The following is an 8893-nucleotide window of genomic DNA, read 5'->3' on the forward strand; positions in this document are numbered from 1 at the left end:
ACCCAAGAGGGGAGACTGCGTCGAACACATGGCTACAACTGCAGAACTTGAAAGTTGACGGCACGCACTAGGAGATAGGAGGGCCCCAGACCCTGACTTGGGCAGAACAGGGATATTGACTGGTGCCTACCTTGTGTCCCGAGCGTCCCTCTGCGCAACAAGCATCACAGAGATACGCAATAATGGGCCGCACAAAAGGCAAACACTCTGAAGGCATGGATATGCCAACCCCCGAAGATCCAGTGCAGACAACGCCACCCAGAGGTCAAACGGACAAGCTAGACATTATTCTTCAAGAAATTAAAGATTCACGGCAAGCGATAGAGAAAAAATTGGGTTCCATTACAATTGAGTTAAGTATCCAGAAAGATGACCAGAAAAAAGTATCGGACAGAATGAAACAAACTGAATCCAATGTCGCCGAGATCCTCCCGACCCATAAAGAAAACAAAAACGCCATTGAACACCTCCAGCAACAAGTAAAGGCCCTGCAGGAATGAGTTGAAGAAGCGGAGGGATGGTCCCGGCGCAATAATGTTCGCATAATTGGTCTCCCAGAGGGAAAGGAGGGTAGAAATCCCACGCAATATGTAGAAGACTGGCTAAAGAAAATAACGGCGGACAGACTGTCAGCGCACTTTGCAGTGGAAACAGTGCACCGCATACCAGGGAGGAGACCCCCACCGGGAGCACCAGCACGCCCATTGATAGCCCGGATACTAAACTACAGAGACCGCAACACAATACTACCAGCAGCAAGAGATCTAGACCCCATTACAGTAGACAATGCCCGAATCTCCCTGTATCCTGACTACACATTAATGGTCCAGAGGCGCAGAGCCTCTTTCCAAGCAGTGAAAATGAGATTACGAGCTGAAGGGATCACATATGCACTATTATTCCCAGCCCTGCTGCGAGTTACATTTAATCAGAAAACACATTTTTTTGAGACACCAGACTCAGCATGTGACTGGCTGGATGCGACCTTTCCCCACTCGGGGTCTGAAGAACATAGTGACGCCCTTCCCCCGAGGCAGCCCCATCAGTCACGCAAAGACAGGCGCGGTAGGATGCAGTCAGCTCGAAAAAAGACTGTCCCAACGCTGTTGCAGGTTCTGGATGGCCGGACTGATGCATTACAATCGGCGTATTCATTACAGGGAACAGACTCCTCCCCACACAGAGCTCTCTCGTCTATAGACAGCACAGCAGCATCTGATTCAGAGGGAAGCTTGGCGCTGTTCCCCGCTGTCACCCCACAGTCAGCCCGAGACCTTTAAAAGGAAAACTTGCTACCTCAGCATACGCTATGCACTCATCCTCTGTGGAGACCTTTTCTCCCCTCGTATATGGCGGGCCCGGGCGGTTGAGTACAGCGATCTTCTATATATATAAAGTAACCTGTTGGCCACAGGCGTGAACTACTGACTGTACATCTGATATAACCCCAGTGCGAGGGCTCTTTATATGGTTCTCCGTTGGTGGCAATTATAATGGTTTTGTATTGCACAACAGTTTGGCAAAGCCAGTTCGGGCTTCGCCTAGCATTCAGTTCAATAAGAAGTATTATTAGCGGGTTTATAGGGTCGACATCACCACATATAACAATGCATACTACATCAAGAGGGGCAAAGGCTAACATTGGCTGCAAAAGTGTTGATCATATTAATACCTCAGTATGACTTTGTTACGTGAATATAATATTGTCACCTGGAATGTGCGGGGAATGGGGTCTATCCAAAAACAACATAGAACACTGGCTCAATTGAATCGCCAGAAAATACACATAGCCTACTTACAAGAAACCCACCTCACTACCCATGAGGCGGCAAAAGTCCGCAAAAAAAAGCGGGGACAACTCTTACATACATCATACTCTGCGTTCGCAAGGGGAGCGGCGGTATGGATGCGGGCTGGGGTACCCTTTGAAGTATTGGAGACTAAAATAGATGATGAGGGCCGCTATACACTGATCAGAGGCAATCTAGATGGAAAACCCATAATACTGGGGAGTATATACGCCCCGAATACTGCCCAAGACATTTTCTTGGAACGCTTGCCGAGGGTGCTACTACAGTGGGCACACATCCCATGGATAATAGGCGGAGACTTTAACGTGGTACTAGATACTACAATGGACCGCACCCCCCCCCCATTGTCAGGTACTAGCGCACAGCGACAGGCAGACGCATTGCGCAATTGGCTACAAGGTTGGTCACTAACAGATATTTGGTGAGCTAGAAACGTGGGTATGAGAGAGTACTCCTTTTACTCACACCCACACAAAGAACACATGAGACTTGACCACGTTGTATGTACTGCATCACTGCAAACTCAGATATCTCAGGTCACATATCTGGGGAAAACGTTATCAGACCATAATCCTTTAGAGATGACACTATTATGGGGCCGACAGTCTACACCGATCCCCACATGGCGTCTACAACCATCAATATTAGACAATGTCATTTTAAAAGACAAAATATCCCAAACAATCACAAATTTCTTCGCTGATAACACTGTCTCAGCATCCTCCCCATTGCTAGAATGGGAAGCATTCAAGGTGGTAATAAGAGGAGCAGTAATGGGAGCAGCATCAGTAGTGCGTAAAGAATTAACTAGGGAGCTAATTCAAGTAGAGAACAGACTGCACTCTCTAGAAAAAGAAATGATACTACACCCTCCAAGGCTCAACAACTACACGAAACGAGGGCAGAACATACAGAGCTCATTGAAAGGCTACGGAAAATAGACTATGCTTAATATGGAGAACGCACTCATAGTGAAGAGGACAAAGCAGGAACACTGCTGGCACACCTATTAAAAGCAGAGCCCTCCCCCACCCTCATTCTCCAAATTATCACACCACAACTAGATGAAATAACTACGCAACTGGGGATAAATGCAGCATTCCGTGACTATTACACAACATTATACTCAGCCCCCCCCAGTAATAAATCAAACTAAGATCGATGCCTTTCTGGCTGACATTACACTACCAATACTTACTGAAGAGGCCAAACTGCAATTGAGCGTGCAGTTAACACAAGACGAGATACGGGAGACTATTAAAAACATGGCGTGGAACAAAACACCGGGTTCGGACAAACTACCATCCAAATTTTACTCCCTCTACTGCTCACAGCTTGCTTCACAGTTAGAAAAATTATACTATGCCTCATTACAACATGGAACTCTCCCAGGTACGACCAAACAAGCAATAGTTACCTCACTATTAAAACCGGGAAAAGCCACAACAGACATCTCATCCTATAGACCCCTGTCTTTACTAAATACGGAATATAGAATACTAGCAAAAATATTAGCGCAAAGATTATTCAATTTTATAGATAGCCTAATACACACAGATCAGTGCGGATTCGTTCCGTCCCGAAACACTTCCCAAAACATCCACCGACTGTACCATGTGATGGACGCTGCCAGGGGACGATACCCACACGCGGGATGCCTCTCACTAGACCTTCGGCAGGCGTTTGACTCCCTGAGTTGGGAATATATGTTCAAAGTATTGGAGAAGTTTGGAGTCCCTCATGACTACAGACACTGGGTCCGGTTGTTATATACTTTGCCGACGGCAAGGGCAAACACAGGACAAAATATCTCTGATGCCTACCAGGTACACCCAGGCACCAGGCAAGGATGCCCATTATCCCACCTACTGTTTGTCCTGGCGATAGAGCCAATAGCCCACCCATTACGGCAAGGTAGCGTAGACTAGGGAATAGATACGCCTAGAACAAAACACACAGTATCACTATATGCTGACAACATTATTTTATACGTAAAAGATATGGTGCAAAACCTGGACTCCATGGCACGAATATTTCAAGAATTTACACCACTATCAGGACTTGCCATAAACTTTGAAAAATCAATAGCGTTTTCCCTTTCTGGTCCAGATCCGAGAAACACAGTACCATTCGGTGATAAACAATTACGAATGGCTCTGAACACATTTCGGTACCTCGGTATACAAATTTATCGTACCCCAATAGATCTATTAGAAGGCAACCTACAAAGAGCGATGGCTTCACTTAGGTCACAGATCCAGTTTTGGACCAATATCAATTGCAAGTAGACTAGCTCTGGCCAAGATGGTGATGTTGCCCCGCTTGCTATATTACTTTATGAATTTACCGGTGAGAATTCCAGAGATATACTTCAAGACACTCCATTCGAGGTTGCTTGAACTAATTTGGGGAAGGGGATGACGGCGTATTGGCCTACCTAAATTGCAGATGCCGGTGGGTCAGGGAGGCATGGGTGCACCAGACTTTAATACCTACTGTGTAGCAAGCCAACTACAGTGGCTGGCATATTGGTTGGCCGGACGAAACATGCAAGAAATAGAGTACACCCAAATAATGTTGGATAAAGGTAGCATACACTCCTTGTTTTGTCCCGGCTCTCAAACTCTGGAGAAAATACCACTTTTACTACGTTTGGCCTTGCAATACTGGAAACTATCACTCAAATACACAGCTAAAATAACTCCGTACTGCCCCAATATTCCACTATTGAGATTACCAGTAAATACAGGCGCGCTGACTCAATGTCAAATACAAAAATGGACACAAGATGGCATAGATACGGTTGGGTCACTGTTTAAAGATCAACACCTATTAGCACACACGGACTTCACACACGAACACAACCTGACTTCATCGCTGTTCCTTCTGCATGCCACCATACTACACTATATTAAAAAATACTGGACCCAAGACGGTATAGAACCCCTAACACATGAGCTTGTAAGTATTATATACACAATAGGGCATGGAAAACACCTAATTAAATGGCTCTATCGCGGGCTAAGGACTCATTTATAACTGCCCCTGACAAAACTAAAAACTAAATGGGAGGCGGACATTGGCAAAGAGCTAACTGAGGATGATTGGGAGGCAATAATTAAGTATCCTAGTCAAATACCACGCAACACTAGATTTAAATTTATACAGTATGCCATATTGCATAGGGCATTTCTTACACCACTCAAGGTACACTTTCTGTACCCCGAAGCACCATCAAGATGTCCTAGATGTGGCACTGAGGAGGCAGAGCTAATACACATGCTCTGGAACTGCCCTACCATTGCGCAACAATGGAATGGAGTGAAAACGATGCTAGAGAAAATAGCAGGGAACACTGTATGCCAGATAATGGACGCTTGTGTCCTGGTATTACTCCCACGCTCGAGGAAAAGAAAAGCACTCTCACGTCTAACAAACGTAGCACTCATCCTGGAGAAATGGTTACTAACTAAGCACTGGAAAGCAACAGTGGCCCCCCAAGTGTCGCAATGGTGTGCAGAGGTGATAGACTGGGAAAAGGCAGAAAATATAGCACATAAAAGAGAAGAGAGTAAGGGATTGAGAAGTTACCCCTTAGCTGAGGAATGGAATGAATTATTAGATAACTTTGTAACAATATGTAGAACGGAAGGGATCCAGGTCAATATATAGAAATGTCTATACTTTGAGGCAAGGATAAGGTATATTGTAAACCTGATATCGAGATATCCCCTCAGGCACTATAATATTACTGAAGCATGAATAGCCGATCGGAGCGATATTATAAGAACCCCAAAATAAACATATGCTATATAGTCACAACACGTACAACTAGATAAAATCATCAATTAATGTGTAGCTGTCAAAGCCCCCATACCGATTAGTGATGTCAAGTTAAGATAACAGTTAAAGTTAAAATTAAAAACAAACAAACGAAAGAACAAGATGGTTAAACGTTTTATACCATGCAAGATTAATACGCATAGAGTCACAGATTTGAAAAAATTGTATTACGTGGTCTACAATATCCTATATGCATGATGAACAATGTCATTTATCACTGCCAGTTTTGCAGCTGTAAATACTGTATTCCTGACTACTTTCCTGAAATGATGTATAATGTAATCTGTGAAAACTCTTAAAAAGGATAATAAAAAGATGTTAAAAATATATATATATATTTTCAAAGCTTAGTTTTATTGATGCTAATTCCTTTGAATTCAATTCATCCTCTTGGGCAACCCTTTGTCAAGCACTAACCTGTTTGTCCCACAGAGACACAATTTTGACCAAGCTGCTTGTTCCCGATTGCACCTAAATGTTGCATGCCTCCCACTTAAATACACATTATTGGCACCGCAATGTCCTGGGGGAAGGGGAGGGATGAGTGAAAGAGAGAGACACTGGAGTCGCAGGGCTGGATCCGGATGCCTGGTGATGGTTCTTGAAGAGCCGGTCTTTCCTATAATAAATTACACATCAGTTAAATAACTAATATCTCATAACCCATGTATACTCTGCTGTTAAACTATAATGTGCAAGCTATGTGTACCTGTTGGGGTCCCATTTCCCGCTTTTGATGGCTCTCCCTCTCTCTAGGAATTTTCAGAAATTATGTGGATTACCTGTAATTAAATATGAGCCTTGAACTCCTTATACTGTCTATAACTACTCCCTCTGTGATCCCAGATTAGTCCCTCGTCACTTCAATTGAACCTACCTAGATGTTCCTTGACATTCATTGAATATCTTGCATGTTTTACCTTGAGGAGATTTCCCAAGATGCTGACTCACTCGACTCATAGACATTTACATAGGCAACAATAATACGAACAAACTCTCAGGGAAATAGATTCTCCAGATATTCATGGGTTAATCATTGTACTATGCTAGTATTGCGAGAAATGCAACTCAGAATTTACATCACACTGAAAACATAGGGTTAATATCAAGGATTATGGTTCACGTTATATTGCTATGAAGACGTAGGGTTAATCAATAGCGTTCAACTTCATGAATAAACTGGCTTATTATGGTTACGTAATTTTGAGGTTGGTAAAGATAAGCTTCAACTTTGTTTAAGCACCAAACATAGAATGTTCTGCATCACCAGCAACAATTTAAAATAATGCAAATTCCACCTTGAACTCAGCAATACTAACTATATTCAGATAACATCGTATCTCTAACAACAATAGTAATGCCACATTAAACTCAACGATAATAAAGGTATTCACAGGTTATCGTTTTCATAATAATTGTTCAATAGAAACTCCTTTCTGTGGTATAAAGTAGGCAACTACAATAAGGGTTATAGCAGGACTAATGGTGAACAGCCCAATGACCTTAAAACCTAAAGATGTACCCTTTTAGGTGCATCACATCCTGTAACATTCGCTTATCAAGTTTCAAGTCAGCAGATATCAAGTTTTAGCAATAAATGTTCTTAAATAGTGTGCAGCGCGTTATCGCCTTTTTAAGGGTTAATTCCCTCGGTCTATTCTTTTTCCAGGAGTGGTCTCCAAGATGCTGGACAGAACTGAGCATGAAGAACAAAAGCAGAAGAGCAGAGATTCCTTCTCTGCAGCCGGTGACCTTTACAGCAAGCAATTCACTCAGGCCGGGTGTGATTTAAATACCTGCTGTATCCAGCCACACTCAGTATGAGTCATAGGGATGGTGTAGGCTTGTGCAACACATGTTCCCAAACAATCATTGGTCTATAATGAGCATTAATCCCAACAAGCATTGGTCTCTGCAAACAAACATTGGTTTCTGTAAACAAGCACTGGTCCCTGCAAAGGCAAATGATCAACTCAGAAGTTTTTTACTAGGGCATATGCAGGTTTGCAGGCCCGAAACACTTGGGCAACCCTCGGTGATATTTATCTTTATAATTTGGTCTCATGAACTGTTTACAGGACTTTGAGCTTGAGTTTGTAATAAACCGCTAAACTTTATTTCTGACTGGAGTTTTCCTTCTGTGGTCACATTGGTCATGGTGTGTAACTTATTTGGGTTGTAATGAAATTGTGCTAATGGTTCTATCACACCCTGTTGCAGAGTCCAAAGATCCATCCGCCTCTATGATCATTGGTTCCTGCAAAGGATAAAAATGCTACAGCAGTTCTGGTAGCAGAGTATGGTTTGCCCCACAAGGGGGAGAACCATTTTTGTGTAGTGTTAGGGAGATAGGATTGACTCATGTGAATGCCTTGTCCAAAATATTGCCCACCCTGAATTTTGTCCCATGATCCATTCCGAAGACTCATGAAGTTCCAGCGCCAGGTGTACAAGTGACAGTGTGTGAGGCACTTGTCATTGCATTGCTTTTTCCTTGAAGATTGCAGAGAAGTGTGATGTTGTAAAGTGTTTTGCCGAGTCATCATACTCAAAGTGACTGTGGTACTTTTTGCTCAAAATTGTCCGCGATTGTTGTTATTGTTGTTAATGGGTCCATTGTGGCCTTAGATCCCAGGATAACGCACAAGTGTAGAAGACACTTAATTAATTTATTGCATGCAGTGAGATACTTGTCATGAGACGTCATTGACAGTGCCAATGTTTTTTTCCTTGTGTAAGTGTGAGTTGTGGTTGGTATTAAGTCAATCCTGAGTGTACATGGAGGATCTGTATTAACCAGAGGGAGAATTGCTGGTCATATTTCACTTGGTTTTTTCTTGTGAAAGCTATAGCCAGAAAGTGAATCTCCCTACAGCTTTGAAGTGTTTGTTGTTGGTTTTTGCTCACAATATTTTGCATTAGAGGTGTGTGTGAGTGATTTTGTGAGAGACAATTGTGAAGTGATTGCAGGTGCTGAAAGAGATGAGAGTCTTAATTTCAAGTGAATAGATACCTGCTCCTTATTTGTCCTGAAGAGACCAGAAGTGAGGAGGGCAAAACACATCAACAACCTTGTACCAGGAGTCCTTATAGAATATATTACGTTGATATATGGTGGCAAAGACCATCAGTTTTCCAACAGCAAAAATAAGTATAGTGGACTGTGTTGATTGATGCTTACATAATTGACTACCTTCATAGACAGACCTGGATTATGTGAGACATTCATGGATAACGGC

General features: G+C 42.9%; 1 long non-coding RNA gene across 3 annotated transcripts in view; it reads left to right on the forward strand.

Annotated features, from left to right (window-relative positions):
- The window catches only part of LOC138288288 (uncharacterized), a 421935-nt gene extending 414164 nt beyond the window's left edge, over window positions 1–7771 (forward strand). For all 3 annotated transcript variants that reach the window (XR_011202370.1, XR_011202367.1, XR_011202371.1), the window contains one exon: window positions 7324–7771. This is a non-coding gene — a long non-coding RNA (uncharacterized lncRNA). The remainder of the gene's footprint in view (window positions 1–7323) is intronic.
- The last annotated feature ends 1122 nt before the right edge of the window (window positions 7772–8893 follow it).

This window comes from Pleurodeles waltl, chromosome 4_1 (genome assembly GCF_031143425.1).
Source record: "Pleurodeles waltl isolate 20211129_DDA chromosome 4_1, aPleWal1.hap1.20221129, whole genome shotgun sequence".
NCBI classification, from domain to species: Eukaryota; Metazoa; Chordata; class Amphibia; order Caudata; family Salamandridae; genus Pleurodeles; species Pleurodeles waltl.